At 39.5% G+C, this 22812-nt stretch overlaps 1 protein-coding gene across 3 annotated transcripts in view; it reads right to left on the reverse strand.

Moving 5' to 3' along the window:
- OSBPL6 (oxysterol binding protein like 6) overlaps window positions 1–22741 on the reverse strand; it is an 85920-nt gene extending 63179 nt beyond the window's left edge. Inside the window, exons 1-2 of one of the 3 annotated variants that reach the window (XM_071747237.1) lie at window positions 22662–22741; window positions 5499–5547 (exon numbers count right to left, since the gene is read on the reverse strand). The gene's annotated coding sequence lies outside the window, so the exon portion shown is untranslated. Of the gene's footprint in view, window positions 1–5498; window positions 5548–16273; window positions 16430–22661 lie in introns of those variants that run through there. The other 2 variants (XM_071747239.1, XM_071747236.1) reach the window with 2 other exon arrangements.
- Window positions 22742–22812: the final 71 nt, after the last annotated feature.

Below are 22812 nucleotides of genomic sequence, written 5' to 3' on the forward strand. Positions count from 1 at the left end.
TCAAAGCATTAATAAGTCTGCTGGCTTCTTTTTTATTAAAAAAAAAAAAAAAAAAGACAACAACAAAAAAACCACAACCTGAATCACAGATTTTTCAGCATTCAAAAAACTGAAGCTCTCACGAAGAAATACAGTTTTAACATAAGAATTATAAAATGCTTAAAAAATAGCTTTCCTATTTCTACCCCTTTGTACTGCTCCATCAGCATTTCCTATGTTTTGTCCCACTTTCCTTTTTTCAATGGGTTTATTCTGTTTAAATGCTCCTTCCCCCTGACACTCTTTTCCATTTGATTTTTTCCATTGCTTTGTTCCTGCATCCTAAATACAGAGCATCCCCACCTCTCTTTCCCACAGGATTCCTTTCCTTTTTCATGTTGCTGTTTGAATTTTTTTTCTACTCTTCTGTTTACTCCATGCTTTTATTTGTTTCCTACCACTTCGGCAAAGAGTCCAAGCAAAAATAAAGAGGAAAAGGGAAGCAACGACATTCTTTTGCTACTCCACTGTTTCAGGTGTGGAAGAATGCCACCTCTGACAGAATGGTCAAACTGGCACCACAGCAAACCCTGTGGTATTTGATAAGGATGTTATGTTGCTCAGGCAACCATTCCTAATTGTCTTCTAAGCAAACAAAATGGGTGTTTTGCTGCTCTGTGTGAAGGTCACACTAGCAGAGGGGCTGCAAAAACAGGTTATGCTATAGCAAGCCAGGTACTGAAAAAAAATAGATGAGGCAGCCCTGTATGTAGTAACATGTCAATCACAGATAAAATCCAATCTATTCTGCAACTACAGTCATGTAAGACAATGTGTAAAACAGTTGTCATACAAGACTACAACAACTACTATGTCAGACATTAATGTTATTCTAGACTCATGCTGGAAGTAAGTTGTTTCTACTGGTTTTAAATATTAAATGTATATTTATATATATAACAGCATTCTACAAGAAATACATTGGCAACAGCTGTTTGGCAGAGCACTATTAACATATTTTAGAGATTGGGAAGAAACATTTTCAGAAAGTAAATCTCTGGGAAAAAAAAAAAAAAAAAAAAAAAAAAGTTTCTATATATGTCTTAAGAGCAGGAGCTATTGCCTTGAAGTTCCTCCAGAAGGTTCATTTCAGTGTATGAGTATTTTGCATCCCAGAAGAAACACACCATATGCTGGGATGGCTTTTCTTGATTAGAAAAGTCTGCCTTGTATTTTTGGAACAGCTAAGTTTTTCTTGGGCATGTTTATTGACATGTTTCATAAACCTCAAGTCCCTAACTAAAAAAAAAAAAAAACAAAACACCCTACTTTATATAAATAGTAGACTTTTTCTAGTTCAGAAACCAAGAGGAGGAAATGTTCTTTTCATTGCAAACATATTCAAATGAAACTTCATCTTCCCAAATTTTTCTCCATTTTTGCTTTTATGGGAAATATTTGCTAAATTTAATCCAAATCCATTACCAAAGATACAAAACCACAACTTTCTTCAGAGTATAATGAACCAATGAACTCCTCTTTCTAATCTAACAATCAAAAATCCTCTCACGTGGATCCAAGTACTGCCTCTGTTCTCTGCCCGGCCTACAGGAGGCACAGATCCACCAGAACCTCTCCAGTTTTCATCACACCCTGAAGAGCCTTGTGACAAGTGCTACACAGATACTTAAAGTAGATACTTTAAGATTCTACCAGAAAGACAGAAAATAGCCCACATTTTTCTATTTGCTTTTACTGTTTTCACTTTAGTCTCCACCCTAAAACACAAAGGTTTCTCCAGCCTAGACTAACCAGCCCACATTAATGGATGCAAATCTCTCTTCCCCGAGTTTCTTCAAACCTACACGCACTGCAGCACACTATAATATGCACATACACATATGAAGTTTAAGATGTAGAAACTTATTGGACCAGCCAGGGTAGGGAAGATGTATCTGGAGCTATGCGAGTCCCCTCCCAGTCTGCCAGTGCCCAAGGAAGCACCAGTAAGGGCCGTGTGCTGTCCTTCCCACAGGAAGAAGAGCAGCTTCTAAGCTGACACATGGCTCAGAAGACCTAATGTGGCACAGCCATCCTCTGCTCATCTTTAATGTAGAAGAAAGGAAAAAAGGAACAAAAATATTTTCACAGCCATTAGCAGGACTTTTCTAATGATGCTGTCTTAATTATAATCCCTTTTTTCCCCATGGACCATCCAGGTTCCCAAAGCCTGAGAAGAGCTTCCACTAAACATCTTAAGAGATACAATTTAGCAATTTCTGTTGAATTGGCTCAGTCACAACCTATGTTTGTTTAGCTAGATTTTCAGGCACTTGCAACTATTTTTGACCAAAATACTTTCTTGGCCTCTACAACTTCCAGAATGGGTAGTTGTTTCTTACAACAGACATTTTTCCCCCAAGCAATGAAAGCACTCCACTTCTAACAAGAGTTTTAACACTGAAAACACTTGATCAACAAGACCATCTGAGAGGCTCAGGTGCCAGATGAACTACTCTCAAGATGTTCTGAACCCTCTGATGCTACCACTAGCACTTAATACATGGATGAGGTAATTGATATCCTGCCATGATCATTCAGGGGCTTCCAACTTTGCTAAAATGTACTAAGAGATGTTTTTAATTTAATAATTACTTAATACTTCTTCAATTTTTCTCTAAGCCTGGAAAAACAGACAACAGAGCATTATTTATTATAAATTAGTATGCATTCTGTAACGTTAATAAAACAAGTGACATAGGTGGATTGTATTCAGGAGATAAACAGGAAAATTAAAGTACAACTTGTCCTTACAACTGCTACTATTGACAGTTTGTTGACTTTCTGAAAAGCTATGTGAGCAAATGATGAATTAAAACATTCTTTGCACTATTTGGTGGTGCAAAGAAAAAAGGCAAAACAACTCAATGTGGTTTTTGTATTTCATTCTGTTTTCAATTTGGAGCTAGTTTTTGGAAGACAGCTCTTCTTGTACAGATACTTATTTGCAAGTCCTGGAGTTTACATCACACATAACCCTTTACCTGTTTCAGTGGTGGCCCAGGAGGACACTGCTTGAATGCTTCAAATCACAGGAGAAAGATACTACAGACTCCCAGTACACTTTCATATCCACACTGATATTCAATAAAACAAAAAATCTTTAAGGACTTGGTACTATACCTACAAATAAGAAGATAGGAGGATACCCAAAATAAATAAATCAATCAATACACAGCATAAACTATGAAATAATTTTAAAGCCACGTTGTTTTCATAGCAAAAAGTATAAGCTGAAATTTCATTCAGTGCGCTAGCACCAAAAAGAATAGCATTATGTGGACATTCTGTGCTGATATACAGTCCAGAGGGAAAGCATGCATTGTCCCTTTTACTTAGCTTAAAGGATGACCTAAATTAACACCTAAATTAACAACAAGACCTCCAGCAGGCAGCAGCTGAACATAAATCTGGTTCTTTCAATTACTGCTGTAATGATTTCTCAGGAGTAAGAAGCACAACACTCATCTGCAATTCTATTAGGACAGATTCTCAAACTGAAGAGGAGGCATTTATTACCCTGTAATAATGTATATACTCATGCTCAAGACAGGACACAACATTTTCTTTCATGATAAAATCAAACTTCACCTGGAACCATTAAACCCCTCAGTTACTAAGATTCTATCCACATCTCTACCCCTTCTCCATCCAGAGCCAAGATGTGCTGGCTATCAGAGGCTCTGATCAAACAAGGTTCATTAAGGATTCCTCCTCTCTCTGCTCACTGACTTTGACAAGCAAGCACTGAGCCCACTGTGAGAGCCTCTTACTCTCACACGAGATGCTAATAAATATGAATTTTCCAGAACAAGATTAAACAAAGTATGTACAGGATTCTAATGATAAATTTGTACGAATTCAAGCCAGTGACCAAAATACAAGGATCCTCTTCCCTCTTCAGGGGAATCACATAGTTTTGAAACAGAACAGTTATGTTCCACTGCTGAAGCAGAATACAGGAGAGGGGCTCACTTGCTGTCCATAAAAACCTAACTGGAACCTCACAGTGTCAGCAATTGTAATTTAAGGTATCAGGTTTTTCTGAACTTCTAATGCTATACAACTCACAGTTTGAAGTTGAGCATCTCCTTTTTAACCTTCTCTTACTGTTGTCTACTGATTCACAGCTACTTAGAAATCTCCTAATATTATCTGACAACAACCTCTAGGCATGAGAATAGTCCTGAAAAGCATATTGCATGCAAGAGTAATACCAAAAGTATAAATTATAAAATTCTACTATATAAAAAGCATAAAAGATACCGCAAAAATAAAAATACAGATATAGCTTCTCCCTCTGCTCCTTGCTACCATTCACAAATTATAAACTCAGGTTTTATGCAGGGAAACTCAGTATTTGTAAATTCACTAGAATAAAAACAGCATAAAGTTGGACTGCACTGACTATGAGTCACCTATCATCTAAACAGTGAAAATATATTGCAATATATTTATTTATACATAAATATTATCTAAAAAAAATTAGGTATTATCATATATGTCAGTATTATAATACTGACATCTTTACAAATAAATATGCCTCCAGAAAGTTACACCAGAGGACTGAATTACAGAGAAGTATCCATGTTCTACCCAAAAGTGACACCTAGTCAGTGTTTTTCAATCAAAACTTTTCATTAGTATGCATATTGTCAGTGAATGGATGAAGATACTCAATTTAGCCACATTTTTTTTTTTTTAAAAGCCACTTTAGGACAATTTCATACCCCAGCATTATAAAATACTTTGTTAACCTTGACACTCATCTCAATATCAATTTCCAAGTTGTTTTTGAATTTTTTTTAATTTCTTTTTTGGAGTAGAGATTACTCAAACTGTAAGGACAACAGTAATTTTCTTAAGTAACTCATTTTATTTTTGCAACATTCCTTAGTCCTTGACAATAGCTGGTAAGTCAGTATGTAGCCAAATATGTGTCAGCAATCTCAGCCAAGATGCCTGTAGCCATTTACACAGAAGAGAAACTCCCTTGCCAAATGCAGTACCTGTTCCAAAATTAATCAACATCAGATAATAGCAGTAAAATAATTCTTGAAAGACTACCCAAAAAATATGCTAAGGAAGAAAAAAGGAAGTTAATTGTATCAATTCTACACCTAACAAATAAGTGTTTGGGGACAACTACCCAACTATGAAAATTCTAAAAGGCAGATTAACAAGGAGAGAGGGGAAGAAATAAAGCACTTTAGATATTCAGTTAGAAATTGCAGTGTTCTGGAAAGAAAACTCACCTTTAACCTTATTTTCTCCAGAAGCTTTTTAATTTTTCTTAATTCTCCCTACAAATGCACATTACTTTATTTCTGTACTTCTCATCTGGTAGAGCAAATGTTGTTGTCTCTTGAGTTCTGCTCATCTGCTCAAAGATCCTTTTTAGCAAAACACAAATCATGAACAAAATCTAAACTTTGACATTTACTGTTTCTCACTTTTACCTGTTTTGTTGCCTTTGACCATGCCACTGCTTTGTTATTCTTGATAAATCTATGGAAATAGAAACACAAGATGCGTATTTGCCTCAGATATCAAAAAATATTTTCTCTACTCAAATCTACAGTATTTTCTAAAGAGGTATATAGGGATATCCAGAAGATCACTGAAGCAACAAACAAAATTTTAAAATTAAATATATATGGCTTGCTGCCAACAAACTACTAGCAAACCTTTGTTCAAGAATATATAACACTTCAGTTCATAAAAATTAAACTGCAAAGCAAATCCTCCATGGTACCAATACTAAAACACCGAGATATTTCAGAAACTACAAAGATAACACAAGCCATCACATTATTGAACGAGCAGAAGATTAACCAGAATTGGGATAATTTCAGTTTCCTACAAAGTTTAATTTCCTCAACTAAAACATTCACCCTCTTAACTTGAGGTACCTGAACAAAGGCTTTAAAAATGCATCAGAGTTCCATCATTATTTTAGTATTTTAACTCATAAACACAAGCAACAGTTGGCAATGAGAAAATAATTACAAGCACAAAGTGTGCATTAAACAAAATAAAGATAAACAAAGATTAGCTGTCTGGGAAAAGCAGAGAAGTCAGCGAAGCTTCGATGCCTCACACTTCCTCATTTGTCCTTTTATGGAAAAAATTCACATTAGCTGAAAAAGTATTGATTTTCTGTGCTGCAATCTGGGAGCCTGAAGAATTGAAAGTCATTTTTGCAGCATAATGAGATTGTTTAAAAAGAAAAACTTCAGAGAGGTCTGCTTGAATTACTTTCTAGATCTCACAATACACATAGACATTTATTTCTGTTCAGACTTCTCCTTCTAACTGAGAAGTTCACGTTTGGAAATTACACATGGTTGAAATATGTAATCCACCTTGGCAGAATCACCAACATGAAGTGCAAAAATATTTCATTTGCTGCCCTTATGAAGTGGCACCTTACACTGCTACTAGCCATGAGGTCCATCAGGAAAATAACTGATATTTCTTGTTATGCTTAACATTGTGAATTCCCAGCCATTTTCTTCTCCAAGTTTTTTTTTGCCTCATACTACTTCACAGCCCCTGGAAGCCCCCGCTGAGGATCTCCTGAGGTGGCAAAGGAGAAACATGGAAGACTGCATCAGCAAGGATGCACAAGGGGCAGCTGGAAGGGAGAGGCATGGAGCTCTGGCAGCCTGGCCATGGGGACAAGTCTCCAGAGGGGACTGATGAGCCTGGGCTCACGCCACAGAGAAGGGTTTGTTCATGGGTAGGGAGTGACATGCAAAGCAGGAGCAGAACAATAAAGAGCTGAGAAAGCACATGTTGGTGCTAGAAACCCAGAGAAGAATGAACACACTCCTGGTGCACTTGTCTTTAAAAAAAAAAAAATGTTTAAAATTAGTATGTACTCATTATATTTCTTTATAAGAAAATGAATTTCATCTTTTAACAGATTTATCTAAACACTGGTGGTTTTTTCATTGTTACATCACACAGCTATGGCACATTTTTCATGGCAACCTGCCCAGGAACCAGCCAAGAAAGCAGAACTACATGTTCCTCAAGATATATGCAGCCTAAAAAGCAGCTTGTTTCCACCAGCTTTCAACATGGGAAGGTTGCCAGAAATGTTAAAAGTATGAAATGACTAAAGAGGCCATGCCCTCCACAAGCATGTTCTGCATTTCCTAGCACTGAGCACAGTGTCCACAACAGATGAAGCAGAACAGAAGAAAAAAGATACACATTGAACAGATGCAGTGGCATCAAGAAATAAAACTTTCTTCTTATGATATGCTGCCCCTTTTCTAGAGAGCACTCATAGGCTAATTTACATCAATCTCAGCTTAAATAGTTCTGCTTTACTATACTTAAAACACCTTCAACTGATACAAGTTCGTATATTTCTGATGCCCTGAGGGGAACATCAGCATGTTTATCAAGTTCTTATTGTTAGTTTCTATCTATTTTTTAATAGCATTATTCTTTAACATTCAAACAGTAAATAATATATAGGATAGTGAAGAGATACAGCACAGATTTATGACTGACATTTGATAGCTTTATGTAAAGTGATTGATCACAAAGCAAAGATTAAAGCATAAAAATTTGCAAATACTAATAATAAACCTCTGAAAGTTCTAAAGAACATTGAGGGGGAAATCTAAAAATGAATGCATCTGAAAGTAATTATACCAAAACTAGCACAAGGTGTCAGGGGCTAATGATACCACAGCGTGTTTGCACCACGAGTTGGCAGCCAAGGGCCAGCACAGCTCTGGACTGGTCAGGCAGCAGGTATCTGAGCTGAAGGCAATGATCCTTCCCCACTACTCCGTGCACAGCCCTGGTACAATGCATCAGAAGTTTGAGTAACACTTCAGCCTTTAGAAAGTGCACACACCAGAGGACAAGTATATATTTGGATCTATAAAGATGGTACAGTTAGGAGAAAAATGAGGCATTCAGGAAGTCTCAAAATGTTAAGAGAACAATGAACAAATATCTGTTACACAGCCTCTGGGGAACTACTTCAGGCATTTCAAATGTTAAACAAATCCTAAGAGTATTAATAAGAATATTATAGCTTTAGGAAAAGCCAAGGGATTACATGGCTGTACTACTACCTCATCTACCTGAAATTACTGTTTCATATTTCTTTGATTTGGCCAAAGTACTATGAAAAACAAATTAAAATTATGAATTTGAATTTGTACATTTTAAAAGCAAAGAATCTGCCACTCCCATCTTCTGAGTGTTACTCAGAAAACTTTACTTAAACTTGTAGCACATTTTCTTTTCTTCAGGCAGATGGACACACAACAGCTGGAAAGGGTAAGAGCAATGAACTCAAGCTGCCACATTCATCAGTACATTTAAGACCCACCAACGACTGTGCAGATCCAACAGCAAACTTTGCATCACCATAAACAGGAATTAAAAAGCATATTAGATTACTTTTGAAACCACTTTTATTCCTTAAACTCACAGATACTGTATAACCACACGGAGCTATTGAAGAGCCCTGTAAGGGTCTGAAGGTGGCCAGTCTGGTAAATCCTACTCCTCATATTATGTCCTGATTTGAGGCCTATTCCATTAATCTTCAACTCACATTTCACAAAAAAACACAAACACCCTATTAAATACATACAGAAGGCTCTGTAATTGTGAACTCTGTCATATGATGGTATTTATGGTAACTGGGCAGAGGATAAAGTGTGAAGCTACTAAAGAATATACCTTGTAATTATTTTTCAAGATTATTGTGCATGGCATATCACTCAGAACTGCATACTGCAAACAGACCATGGGTTTTATTTATAGGCTACACTACCAGTCACAGGAGGGAGTGAGACAAGCCTGCTTAGTGGACCAACATGTATTTTACATTTAGCTTCCTACAGTATATTTGCACACCCACACAAATACAGGTCATCTTTAAGGAGAGTTCTAAGAGTTTGTTTTCAGTAAGAGAATGGGTTATTTTTGCTCATCATTATGTCACCCAAGAACATTAAATCAGGTAGCAACTATGACCTTGCCACAGTTACCAGAAGCTACATGCACAATTTCAGGTGTAAGTGAACTTGTAAAGACAACCTGCATTTAGCTGACAGGAACAGGGCAAAAAGAAGATGGGTTTTATGCATCAGCAAGCAGTACAATGAAAGACAGAATCTGCAAGGCTACAGAGCTAACCTTCAGTACCAGGGACACACAAATACTTTATATCCAGACTCATTCTCTAACTATCCCATAGGTCCATTTCATATGATTCCCATTCTTCTATTTTCTGCAAACATCTTATGAAGAAAGCTTGTTTTCCAGAAGCAGATTAAAGACACAGACATTAAACCTGAAAAAGACATCCTTACTTCCCAGAGGGATGCATGTGTTGCACTCACATGGGGATCAGAGGGACCCCAAGACAGCTCAATATCAACTGACAGTTTCAGATCTCAAGAAGCTGTTTTAGTTTGGAACTTCTTCATTTTAAACAAATATCATTTTCACCATAAGCAACCATCTTCCCACCCGGCTGACCCACTCCACTCCAAAAGAAACATCTGTCATTAAGCTAAGTGTCCCCACATCCCATTCACAAGCCAAAAGTCCCTTTATCTGCCACATTTGTTGCTATTTCTGTAACTCTCCATCAGTGATTTTACTTTTCCAGTTTCCCCAGAAAAATCAATTCTCAGCAGCTGGTGACATGGCTAACCAGCACCTTAAATATAAAGGTGTAAAATAAAGAAAATAAATTAAGCTGTCCCCCAACCCTTTCCTAAAAGTTTTCCTATTCTTGAAAATAAACTAATTGAGGAAACTTTTATCTTGTGGCCAAAACCTCAAAAATCATAATTTGAGAAATGAGTCACGGTGTCTCTGGATTGTCTTCTCTCTCACTTCTCAAATCTCAGTGGTGTTACTTTCCAAACAAGATTGAATTTTATTTTCAGACAGAATGGGAAGAAACAGTTAAAAGTTGTTTTCCTGAACAAGATCAAAAAGGATGTCAGGCACCTCTGAGTAGGTCAGACATAAAAATGTTCATATGGCAGAAGTGAAGACAAGAGCCCATCTTTGGTCCCACTGCAGAAGTAGACTGACCACAGACAGGACAGAGACAGTGAAGGTAGTGGTGAAACTAGAAGAAGAATCAGAAGCTTGGAACTGTTCCTGGAAGGTGTTCACAGAAACTTCTCTTGACCCAGATCCTGTTTAACATCATTTTATCCATGCTGGCTTTCATGCTGGCTTTGCCACAGAGGAATGGGGTGGGGTGGTTGCAAGAAAAGAAAGACACCACTCTGTGTCAGATAATCTAGATGTGTTTTATTAAGCAGGACGGGTGCGGCGTTTCTGTTCCACCTTATCTATGCTATGACACACACAAATCAAGGTCCAAGTGACACTGCCACCAGAGACCCTGGGGAACAGAATGCCCACCCCAATTGCACAGCATGTCCAAGTCCCGGCCCGTGGCCTGGACCTTATACCAGGCTATTCCCTTCTAGATCGGCCTTCCAAGTGTCAGAGCTATGTGCACATCCCATGTCATGCTTCCTCATCTCCTGTACATGGGGCTACTGCTTAAATTTATTGCCTTATTTAAACTGTCAGGATGAGCCATCAAATGTCCACAGTCCATATTTAAAGTCAATTAGCAGTCACCACCAAGGTTTCTCTAACTATTTTGTCTCCCACCCCTAATGTTTTACTGGAGTGTGAAGTTAGCAGCAATTACAGAACAAAATTCCTCTACTGTTTTTTTCACTTTCCAGGATTAACTGTGTCACCTAGAGCTGGGCAGATTTAGCCACAGTCTCCTCAGTCTGGGCAGGCAGCCTTTACCCCATAGCAGAGGTTTTGTACAACCTTTTCTTTGGGCAACCTGCGCTTATTCCGTTTCTCAACAAAAAACTTTTCAGCTGAAAAATATATTCAAAGTTCAAAGCTTCGTTTTGAAACACATCTATAGATCATTCTTATATAAATTTCTTCCTTGGGGTTTAGTTGGTTTTGTAACAAAAAGCAATTTTGTAGGGCAAAGATATATGCCCCTACGATACAGATGTGAAGGATCTTATACATTATTTTACTAACTTTGAATCCTTCACAAACATTATTCACGAACTTAATTGGAAACAATTCACGCCATTCTGTATCAACAGGACAGCGTTTTCATTAGAGGGTGGGACTACATTCAATAACATATACAGATAAATTATTTCAGCCTTCTAAGTAAATAATCCATAAATTCCTTGGCAGTTCTGCTTGGACTAAAAACATGCAATTCACCAGGGACTAAGCATAACTTTTTGGGTTTTGTAATTTTCAAGTGAACTGAAAGGTACAGATTTTTACACAATTTATAAAATAAAAGCATTTCCATCTCTCAATTTCCACTGTAAAGCTAGGAAAATAAACCTCTTATTTCAGCTGAATTATGCATGCAAGCAGTCACATTGCATTGTGAGAGAATATAACCAAGACCGGACTTCCTAGCTGCTAAATTCTGTGTAGATTCAACCTATCCAGCTGATTCTCAGCATCTCAAAATAAGGAGGAAAAGATCCATTGGAGTTGGGAGAGGGCTTAAATTCCACAAATCTGAAATATTTGGTTGAGAAACACATAACTTTTAAGAGGTGCCCACGGACCACATTCTGCTAGAAATACAGATACTACCTCTGAGCAAGGAGACAGAAGAAAAATCAAGTTCCCCAGAAGTAAATGGATTTTTTAGTAAAAAATCTTCGCATCTAATGCAATATGACATCTGCTACTTGAAGTTCTTGCAACACTGTATTAAGCCCACAATCAAGAGAGATTTCTTTTCTTTACATCTCAAATTAAGGTACCCATTATTTCCTTTAAAAGAAGTGCTCTCAACTAGTATTAAAATATATTCACCTTTAAAGAACTCAAAAATAACACAATAGGGAAAATATTTAACTTGGTTTAAAAAAATGTGTAACTATTCTTTGCTACATTGAGGTATTTCTAAGGATCACTGTGAGGCTCTCCTAATCTTTAGGATATAACAACAGCCACACATTCCAGATCCATACCCTCTCTTACTCTTCTTTAGTCTCCAACTTTCTCCTCCTTCAAAGCTTTTCTTTTTAAAGCTGTAGGTAACAATTTTTGGTTTCTGAGTTGGTAATGGAGCAGCTCACATTGAAACCATTTTTAAAAAAAAAAAAACAACACTGTGGCTTTCTCAGAAAGATAAGCTTGGAAATTCAGCAGCTACCTCCCAGCTGCTACCACCCACAGCAGTATATAGCCCTCAGCACATACTGACACATTTTACATGGAGGAGCTCCTAAAGTAGCTGGAGATTCTGTAGGATTAATACATATACTCAAAAAAAAAAAAAAAAAAAAAAAAAAATTCAGGGTTTCCAAGCACCATCTATTTTTCATTGTAAGCAGAAAATAGACATTACGCTTTGAAGTCAAACCAGTTAGAATGAGAATAATTTAGGCCGCAAGGGATCTCTGGATGTCACTTGGTCCAACTCCCCTTAAAAAATGAAAAACACAGACAAAATGCCCTGCTTTGGTCCTGCTTTTTCCTCTTTCCACTGTTGTCTCTAATATTTTGGTATTGTTCACCTTTTTCCTCCTTTAATATCTCAATGAGTCTTTTCAGTCCAGACCTTTCCCTAGAAGACATGAGTTTTACTTTCTATACACCATAATTCCTGCAGTCTTCACCTATTTTCCACATTTCACATTTAGCTGTCCTCACTTTGACGAGCTTATTAGCTGTCATCACTTTTCAGCTCTTCCAAAAGCAGTAACCCCCAAAAGAGGGATATACCAGAAACACCATTCACTGGGATGTATACAACAGTGATGGCACCTAAAAAAAACTTTTAACTGCCCCGTGTTTGTGTTTTGACTTACAGGAGCTAGTTGAATGCTTCTACAGCTCAGAAAACCTAAGTATGGAGATGGTGAAATTAATAGGAAGCATACATAAATAGCACCATATATAGGGTGAACATACTATAATTTGATACTCCTTAGAATTTCATGATATTAAAACTAAATTCAGTTCATGATACCTGGCACTTCAAAATAAAACCTTCTCCCCATTAGCCTTCCTACAGCTAGAGCATTTTCCTGTCACCAAAGCCATGTTTTGAACCTGACAAAAATCTAACATCCCTCCCTCAGCCTGAAAGTGTTTACTTTCATTGTTATAAATTACATGTTGCTGCTTGCTTTGACTGACATGTAGAATCTTGATATTGTAATTAAAAAAAAAAAGCATTTCATTTTACTTTATTTTTCCACCGAGGCTAATTTTTTAAAAATCTCATTAAACTTCAGAAAGAAACACAAGCCTGAAAAAGACTCTTGGAAAAACTCTTTTTAGAAGTACAATTGCCCAAAATAACTTTTCCCATGAAAATAATACAGAGAAACTGCTGCCTTTTCCCAGACCAGCATAGTCAAAAGCTCCAAAACCAGCAAGCCTCTAGTTACCAAGAAAAAAGCCTGAAAATAAGTTGTCTCAATTTTCAATCATCAAAACCATCAGAAATTTCTAGGAACTGTTTGGAATGTACAGTACTTTAAAAATATATTAGAAACTACAGGATCAATGTACAATTATTTTCTACCCTACATATGAGGCAAAAGTGTTAATTAAACCATTAGGACAGGACCACTGTACACATACACACTTATTAAAAATACAGACACACTGTTCAGCACCGGCAGTTCATGTCCCACTGTGATACCAGTGGCAGCAGGTTCTGCAGCCTGGCACAAAGGGCTGACCTGGAGAACTGCTGTTCCTTAAGAAATACAACTCTCCTGAGACAAAATCGTATAGCACTAGAAGCCTAAGTTCTCAGGAAACTAAAGAAGTATGAGGGAAAAAAGTCCCCACTGAAAACTCATGCTGATATCACATGTATTTGGCAAAAGAAGAGCAAAATCATTCAGTCTGTCACACTGAAAAATCCAGAGGTAGATGGTACCTCAGATGAAACACAGAGCACCAAGGGGTAGACATACATATACATCACACCAGACACAAACCAAAGGACTGCAAGAAGATGAAGCAGTACAATGAACACCCTCTGCCTTCATCCCAGCCTGGAGTGAAGGAAGTGCCAAATGAGAGCAGCTCCTGCCTCCACCAACAGCACTGGCAACAGCAAAAGGTGGAGGATTCCCCTCCTGAGGAAGTCAAAAGGCTTCATCTTTCCATGGCCATGGAAAGCTTTGTAGTAAGGTCTGAATGGCTGCTCAGTTAACAGCTGTGGGCAAAGCTCTGGTTTTAATGGCTGTAAAAAATACACATCCCAACACATAGAGTACAGCCCTTCAACACCAGCACTTGTCGAAAATCCCACTTGTTCCCAGCGATGAATCAAGATTTTGCTGCTCCTGGGTAGAGCTGAAGCAAAATACTAGAAAACTAGCAACAGAAACTTGGGAGCTCCACAAAGATTTACAAATAAAATGCCAAAATGTGCAAAGAACAAAAAAGGTACAGCAATAAGAAAGACTGATGATAACACCCTTAACAAGATGGATCACAAGTACTACAGAGGACCAGGGAGTGTAACAGCAAACTACTGGGAACTGGAAGAAGTGAGCTTGAGGAACTATAGTATGACAGAAGGTAATTCCTCCAGCCTTCAGTTGCAAGGGAAGATGTTTAGAGGGTCTACAGTCACAAATCTTACTTTTTTTTTTCCCTACACACACATCCAATGATCTTCTAGTACAGAAAAGTAGTTTAAATATAAAACATTTTAAGGTATTTAATCCAATCAATGTTGCGTGTAACTCTGCTAATTTATCTAAAGTGTAGAGAAAAGAGAAAGTAGTTCTCCTCTGATATAGATTTTTAAAAAAATTAAGAGAAAACTCTACTAGATATACATAGAAATAAATGTTTCCTTAAATATATAAGATATTGTGATCCATTTCAACCACATCTGCTTAACCTCTAAGGGTCAAGGTCGTGTAATTTATACCAAGATTTTAAAAGTCTAATTATAGTACCTAGACCATTATAGACAAAGGATGGTTATTAGAAAAGAACTGTTATAAACCAAACACAATTATATTACACAGAAACCCTTAGATATTTGATGAGATTCAGATCTTTCAGCTTGTACCATTCTGCTAGTGAATCATCTGGAGAACAGAAAATATGTTAGGAATGCAATTAAATTTACTAATTTCATTAAAATTGAGTTGATACAGTTAATTGTAGTCCTAAAATAGCTATTTCCTCACACCTTCACTAAGCAAATTTTTTTTCCATCTACTGACTAGGAGTCTATTTAAGGAACGCTTTTCACTTAAACTCGCTAATAAGATTTGTGAATACTTTTGTTCTGCTACATTACCCCATACAAGTTGCACTGCAGTTTGCTGTTCGACCTTGGATTCCTAATTCACTCTGAGCAATACAGCAGGTCTTTTGTTTCAGGTACCATTAGCCCACAGCATCTGCATTGCTGAAGCTTTTAGGAAGAACATCAACAATACAGTCTTGCAGCAGAGTAAAGCAATTATAAAATAAAATTAAATGACAGACCAGAGGCAAACCCCACGTCAGATGGTCGCACTAACCATCAGCACTTCTGAGAAGCAGATAATTTCTAAGCAACTGTTGTAATGAACTATACGTATTCAAAGTATTTGCAAGGGGTTTGCAGCATTACAATCAAATTGGGAGCACAGGCCCTTCCAGTCTTTTTCTGAGACAGGCAAAATGAAAAAAACCCGGCATCCTAAGGGTGTACCAACTTAGGAATACCTGATCTACAATTAATTCTCAGAGACCAGGCAGTTTCCTAGGATATTTCAAATTGCTGTGCATGGGAGGGGGGGAGAAAAATGCGACTTCGAGGAGCGGCAACCCGGCCGCCGTGCTGGGGCCGGCACCGGCGCATCTGGCGGCGCGGATGCAGTTACGTAACCCCGTCCCCAGCCGGCTCCAGATGCTCCGGCTTGGCCCCAGGATCGCCACAGCGGCTACCGCCGAACCAGGCCACAGCCCCGGCACCGGGCCCGCCGCCACGGCGCCCGGGCCCGCTCCCGCCTCCCGCCTCCCGGCCCCGGTACCCGCCGCGCCTCGCAACCCCCCGCGGGGCCCGGTGCCGCCGAGCCCCGGCTCCACCTTGCGGCGCGACCGACCCGCGGCTCCGGCTCCGGGTCTAGTCCCCGCGCCCCGCCCGTGCGCGCCCCCAGCGCCGCGACTCGGCGCCCACCTCCTCGCCGGAATCCGCGGCGCATCCCCACTGCGGCCCCGGCGGCTGCGCCCCGCCGCTCCCCGATCCCGCCCGGTGCAGCTCCCCGCCCGCCTGACGGAGGGAGGGAAGAAGGAAGGGAGGGGGCGGGCAGCCGCGCCGCCGCAGCCCCGCCGCGCCGCCCCCCCACCCCCGCCCGCCGGCCAAGGTGCCCTCCGAGTCGGCCGGCACCCACCTGCGGCGGGCGGCAGCTGCCACCGGGGACCAGCCCGCTCCTGCCCCCGACACTTCGGCGACAGCCGGTGACAGATACGCGGGGCTGGGCTGAGTGAAGAGGGCAGGGATGCTCCTGCCGAGCGCGATTACGGCGGCGAGCGGCGCCGGGACACGGCACGGTTCGGCGCCTGGCCGGTACGGCACAGCACCACAGGACAGAGCTCGGGTCGGAACGGCAGCCGCTCCCGCAGCCAGCGCCAATGCGCGAAACAATTCCCGGAGTCAAGTTGATGGCGGCGTGTCGGAGAGACGGTCCCCGTGTCAGCGGCGGGGACCGAGTACTGGTCATAAGATAAGGTCTAAAATTAAACTGGAAAGCACGTGTGCGACAACGGGCTGTGCTCGGGCAAGAGGGACCTCCGCGCCGCGGGTTGGGGGCGGTGTCAGACAAAAGGATGCTGCTAGCAGAACGGCGTCCCGAGAAGGACTGTCAGCAGCCGCCGTACGGGCCTTGACCCTCACCGGCTTGGTCACAGCACAACGGCACCAAACACTGCACTGTCACCGTTCCCCCAGCTCTCGTTGCTTTAGCAGATTTAGTCTTTGTCATCCGATAAAATTACTGCCTTGATGTAATCTGTTAAGATTTCTCTCTATATATTTTTTTTCTGTGTGTCCTTTATTAGAGCTTTCATGACATTCTTGATGGTTTAGACTGTCTTCTGTAGAGAAGCTACTGAGCACAGGTCACCCAGCTATGGAGGAGACAGGTTGCAGACTCACCTCTCATGTTAGTGACTTGCCTCAGGCACCCTGGTGTCAGAGCCTGGTCAATCCCTATTCCCAGGGCTGGCACACTGTCCTGTCTTGTCCTGTCCTGTTCTCCGGGAGTGTCTCTGCTCTTAGCAAACTGGAGTCCTCCTGGCTGTCCTATTTAAATCCTCCAGCTTAGCCCTGGCTGTCTGGTCCATGGTAAAAAAAACTAAGAAAGTCAGTTGAATCCCTGGAGACTTAGGTGCCACTTACAGCAAATTTCAGTAAGAGAAGGGGTAAAAATGGCAAGTTCCTAGGAAAAATATTTACAGGATTCAAGAAATCTAATCTCACATTCATTAAGCAAAGACAAACAGGCTATATGATGGTTTGCATTTTCCCCATTTCTCAAACTGTCAGTTCCAGATTTCGCAGCACTGTTAGGCAGCAGTGGATCATTTTGGCAACTCTGGCATACAGAAAGCTATGGTTGTTTTTCTATCAAAGCAGAAATCTCCAGAGAAGGTTCCCCTGACACAGCATTTTTAGTGTAACTTTTAGGACAAGCTCCTCAGAAAGCAGGGTTTGGGGAGGTTTCAGAGTAAAATTTCATATAAAATCCACAGAAAGATTAACTAACAAAGCCACATACATTCTGGAAAGCTTAATAATGTTAGGAATGTAGTCACTTATTTTTCAAAAAGGACCCAACTCTTAACCATATCCTAAGGACACCATTTACCACCACCATTATTAAGTGGTCAGACAACATTTAGGACTTGAAAAAGCCATTCATGGATAGAAAGAAACCACAAAAATCTGTGCTCTTAATTAGCTGACTTGTTTCTGAAAAATTTCTGCTTTAATATTCTCTAATGATCTTGATACCAAATTCTTAAATGGCTATTCTGCAGAGGTTGGGGGGGGGGGGGGGGCGACTGTTTGTTTTATTGGTTGTTTTTTGTTTGGTTGGTTTCGGTTTTTGGTGGTTTTTACTGCTTTATCTATACTTAAACCAAAGAGAAACAAGCATCTAGAAAAGCAGTTTCACTATTTTGTGCAAATGATACAATTGCTACATAGATGATGGATGACAAAATGCTAGGTAAGTGTTGTGCACAGATACTGCCCCAAATTCTATGGACTTATCTACATAAAACTTTACTCTTGAAATAAGTCATCATTTGGAAGGATTCATAATCTGTAGAAGATTATAAGCATATAATTTCAGAACCACTGACAAAAAAATGTTGATACAAGCCGATCCCATATAGTCTTATATAAACTTTTTGACAATCAGTGTCTTTGTTACACAATGATAAGAGAATTTTTTTTCACTGATATTTACTCATAATTTACAGCAACAGGAACAAAATTCTGAATATACTGAAGAAACACTGAGGTTAGAATACAGAAGAGGAGCTAAATTCTCTTTTGTCCATCCAAGACCTTGACCAACTCTTCTCAAGTTTAGTCTCATTAACAGCTGTGAGGCATGTTGTCCAAAAGAAAGCTGTAAAATGTGGGTCTCTACTTTGCGCAAAGATAAAACCTACACAGGTTAAACGACAGAATTGCTTCCACCATTCTGGGTAAAACACAAATGTCTTTAAAATGTCCTGTTCTTAATTCAGGACATAGTATTTTATTTAGTAAACCTCCCTATGATAAATACATCTGTGGGCAATGAAAATATTTACTTCAGAATCTTAGTTGTATACCTTTACTGCTTTCTGTAGTAGTAATATTTTTGTTTCTTTGTTGTCATTTATTGTCAGGCTTTGTGTGTGTTTGGCAAAATGTTATCCCTTAGGCAAGGTACAGGTTGCAAACATCTTGCCTTTTATTTTTTTTTGGAAATTAATTCAAAATATGCAAAACTGTGAGAGTACAGCAGTAGTAACCAGTGAACTGGAAATTCTTTGAAGAACAAGCATGAAATAGAGCACCAAAAAGTGTTAAGAAGTGGCTGATAGTAAATTAGGCACCTGGAGAATTCAGGGGACACGTGCTGTAAAGGTAGGGTACCGGTGCAACCCCTACTCTTGGGCCACTTGGTGCCATTCCCCCTCCCTGGGTCACACTGGGAGCAGTGAGGTATGGATTGCCAAAGGCAGCGTAACAGAACGCTGAGGCACCCCTGCAACACACCTGACTCCTGCTCCCCCTATTCCTGGGGACAATAATGACAATCTATTACCTTCTGACAAGCTCACACATCTATACCTATACTAAAAGCAGTGGACCAGAGTATTAATGTGTCCCCTCAGCACACTTGGCTCCTGCTGTCCCCCTTAATCCCAGGAACAGCCTTGGTGACTGATCACGTCCTGACAGACTGAGACACCTACTCTTGACTTGTAGCCCACAGCAGGGTGGTGCCAGAACTTACCAGAACTCCAAAACCTAGTAAACTCTGGGCATGCACGACTAACAGAAAGCACCAGAATATATTACATCATCTGAGGTGGGCTGAAATGGAAAAGTACCTGAGAAAAGTTAATTATCTCAGACCCTATAAATAGCAATTCTAAACGAGACCATTTGAGCTGTCTTGGATTGCAATGGGCTGTGACCAGAAATCTTCCCCAGGCTGGGACATTACAAACTCCTCAAGGACCATCTGCCAACAAAGCTGATGGAAGGCCAGGGTGAGCTTCATCCTCCTGAAGTCTCAATTATTGCTCATTGAGGAATAATGATGTATCGTGCATATTTACACCACAGTCAGAGGGACATTCTAACTGTGGCCTAGCTTCTTCTATTTTACTGGGCCCAAATATTTTTCTCTGTCTTTGTGTGCGCATGCTTTATAAGTATATATATTAATGTAGGATATATTGTATTAAGTTATCATCAATCTTGTCATTCTCTAACCTGTAATAAAGTCATTGTTTTGATTAATGTGTATATATTGAATTCTTTGTGAGTTTCAGATTTTTAAGTGCTGCTATAACTTAACTTCTGATCTATCTCACACTACTAATAAATTTTTAATCACTGTGACATAACTGTGTCAAAACATTTCATGCAGAAGATGCAGAAAAAGGCAAGCACCAGCTCTGGAATAAAGGAGTACTAAAGACTGAAAACCCATTCTCTGAGAACTGGAAAGCACAGATGTCATCTGGAAAAACATCAGGCACTGAATAGAAAAGAGGATAAATGTCTTTTTTCTGTCACAGATATTGACCACCCAAAACAACACTATTTACTTTGTTCTTTGAGACCTCCTGAGGGCTGAATTACTTGCAATAACTTTGGCCAAGCACTGTTGCCCCTAAATAGCCTAAAATTACTCCTCTGAGGACCAGAAACCTTCCAGGATTCCAGCTGATGCAGAATTACTCACAGTAAGCAAAACAACAGCTGACTAAGCAATTGTAGAAGGATCTGAAGTGACAGGGCAATGAGTCCGCCGATGAAAGTCAATAACTGCAACCCAATCTAAACAGTGCTAAAACCAGCCTTAACTACTCATACTTAATAATGGGCTTGAAATTAGTCTTTATCATTTGGAGTCATTGTGAGTAGTTTTCTGTAAACATAAGCTTGCTACTCAGCAGTAGCCCAAAAGGCAAACGTTAGAAATTACTCCAAAGTCAACTGAGAACAAAGCAGAAGAGCTCATGACTTCCCTATGTAAATCTCTTGTGCATTTGAGCACTGCATACTGTTCCAGGTCCTTCATATGAAAATGTGGAACTAGAAAGTGAATGTATGAGGCTAAAAGAATATGCAAATGTATGTGAATAAATCTGTGTGAGGAGAGAATTTCTAGCTACAGAACAGACTGAGAAAGGATTTTCTTCCATTCTATAAAACCCTGAATGCAATTCATAAGAGGGTGACAGGAAAAGACCATGCACTATTTTCCATGGTACAAGACTTCAGGGACACTCAGTAAATGATCAGGCAGGGGGTTTAAAATAACAACTGAAAACTCTTCCATGCAAAGGGTTACTAAATCAGATGTCTTGCTGCAATACAATACTATAAAGCTGAAAAGACAGATGTTTTAAAGCAGAGATTGCATGAAAGAATGAAGGCTATCTGTAGCTATTAAGCACAATAACTTCCTTTGCAGTTCCTGGTTGAAAGGTGCCTGCTGGTTGCCTACTGTAAGGCATTCTGTCTGCTCTGTTTCAGTATTCTTCCCAGGCATCAGTTTCCAGCCACTGTGGAGAGCAGGACACCACATTAAGTGGACATTTACACTGGTCCTCAACAGACAATCAGATTGTTTATTCTTTCTGCTCAGCTTGATGTGAGAAATCAAGGACAAGCAGCATCTCTAGGTATGAAAGAATACTCCTGCCTTTCCCCATTTTCCCTAGGAATTAAATCAGACTCTTCATTTTTGACCTTCATCTTCTGGGTTTTTTTTTTCCATTCCTCTGAAAATGATTTTGAAAAACTGTTCTCTCAACATTTTGCTCTTCAGTTTCGGTAGCAATAATCCATTTGCACTGGTCTGTTCAGATCAGCATCATTTTTTATTCCTTTATACAAGATTGGGGAAGCACGTAGCAAGAGAAATCCTGGAGTAATACAAAATATCCATAGAATGTAATGAAAATACTTTCCACATTCATAGATCATTACAAGAATATAATCTAAATCATTCTTGGACATCTTGGAAAAGAAAGAGATAGTGATTTCTCCTAATGGAAGAAATAGGACAGGGCAGTAGAGCCAGCCAGAGATGCTTTAAAACTCAACGGACAGGTAAACATCTTACATAGATAATCACTATTTATAAAATTTCTATTAAGAATATTCCTATTAATTACAAGAAACTAGAGATCTGAAAAGCAAATCTGAAATGCAGTTTGGCAGAACTCCAAGAATCCCTGAAAACAAACATATGATAAATCAGCTGGAGTGGTTAAATCTCCTTTAAACAAAATCTGTGTGATTGATACTCTGTGTAGCTAGTTATAGCCACCCAAATTAAGGAAGAGAGTTTTTGCATATTTAATTTTGGCAATGGATAGTAGTCCCATGGCCTCACATTCAGCAGTATGCATAAAATTTATTTACTGTGTAGACTGCAAAACCAAAGCAGCAGAAACACCATAAGCTAAACATTTTAAATAACAAAAAGAATTCACTGGCTGGAACATTGATGCTACATGATGGCTATTACCAGAGCTCTAGTTTTTGTTCTGAACCAAATTCTTTAAATGTCAATATTTTAAAAATTTTTCTCTCAGTACCTCCCCTAGAGATATTAGCTCCTCCAGCTTTGTAAAGGGTCACAGTTTGCTCTCCACACTCTGAGAACTACCTAATTTACTATTCCAAAGCCACAACAGAGATCACCCAGTTTCAGATCACCTTTCAGAATAAAATTCAAGAGCATTATTATATGATGCATATAGAAACTTTCCTCATATCCTTGTCCTTAAACAGGCAAGGGAAAAACCTACTGTGATACCTGTGTATGGATAACGAGTGCCCAGAATTCTGGCAATAATTTTAAGTAGGTAAGCTGGTCTGTTGTCATGGAATCATAGAATCATAGAATCGTCTGGGCTGGAAGGGACCTCTGAGATCATCAAGTCCAACCCTTGATCCACTACTGTCAC

Source organism: Heliangelus exortis, chromosome 6 (genome assembly GCF_036169615.1).
Source record: "Heliangelus exortis chromosome 6, bHelExo1.hap1, whole genome shotgun sequence".
In the NCBI taxonomy this organism is placed as follows: Eukaryota; Metazoa; Chordata; class Aves; order Apodiformes; family Trochilidae; genus Heliangelus; species Heliangelus exortis.